Source organism: Limulus polyphemus, unplaced genomic scaffold (assembly GCF_000517525.1).
Source record: "Limulus polyphemus unplaced genomic scaffold, Limulus_polyphemus-2.1.2 Scaffold1642, whole genome shotgun sequence".
In the NCBI taxonomy this organism is placed as follows: Eukaryota; Metazoa; Arthropoda; class Merostomata; order Xiphosura; family Limulidae; genus Limulus; species Limulus polyphemus.
The window spans coordinates 105,774-107,049 of NW_013667252.1; positions in this window are offsets into that span (position 1 = coordinate 105,774).

Sequence of the window (1,276 nt, forward strand, 5' to 3'; positions counted from 1 at the left end):
GAAAATATACAAGAAGAACGATAAAATAAACAAGAAGAGAGACTACAGCAGTTGTTGGAGGAGAAAGAAAATATACAAGAAGAACGATAAAATAAACAAGAAGAGAGACTACAATAGTGGTTGGAGGAGAAAGAAAAGAAACAAGAAGAACGAGAAAAAAAAACAAGAAGAGAGATTACAGCAGTTGTTGGAGGAGAAAGAAAATATACAAGAAGAACGATAAAATAAACAAGAAGAGAGACTACAATAGTGGTTGGAGGAGAAAGAAAAGAAACAAGAAGAGAGGCTAAAGCAAAGATGTATTGGGCTCATTGTGCTTGTAAGAGGGCTTATAATGTTGGAAATGAGAAGATACAAGTGGACAAAAACAATAATTAGAGTTGATACTTCTCCATTATCTACATTCTGAAGTATCCTATCACTTCCATAACCTTCTAACAACTTTAGTGTTAAGAAGACAATGGAGCAAGTAAGAGAATGCTTCTACTGGTTTGGGTGGTGGGGATCTTTGAAGAATTGGTGTAAAACATATGAGTTCAGCAGGATCAGAAAGACCCATAAAAGAAACAGCATGATCAACTACAACAGTATTGTGTTGAAGAATCACTGGAGATAGTTGCTGTTGTTAAGCTAGGTCCACTTTCACAAAGTAATAGTGGGAATATATATGGTTGTTATGGGCTATTTCGTCAAATAACCAGAAACATATACTATTCCTAAACAGAAAGTAGAAACTCTTGCAAACAAACACATCAACGAATTTGTCTCGGGATTTGGCATGCCTATGGAGGTTCACTTGGATCAAGGACAGAGTTTTAGATGAAACGTATTTGTTGAAATGTGCCAGATCCTTGGGGATTACAAAACCAGGACAACAGCCTTTCATCCATGCTCTGATGGCGTGATGGGGAGATACAACTACACACTGTTAAATCAATTAGCAACTTTCCATTTTATCACTAGCTGATTTAAATATTTCTATTAAGTATATCATCAATGGTGTTCATTAATCTCTCTATATATCCTTTGTAAGACTCTTCTGAGTGACTGTTCTCTGGACGAAAATACAGAAGATCCAATGGTTCTTTCAGTTCTCTCCTAAACATCAGTGATGATTGTGTGTTACTGGTAGCTTCATATACTGCTGTATAATAATTCACCAGTAACAGTGGAAGATCTTGATTCCATGTTTTCTGATGTTCAACCACATATATGGCTACATCAGAAAACTTGGTATCAAGATCTTCCACTGCTACTGGTGAATTATTATACAGCA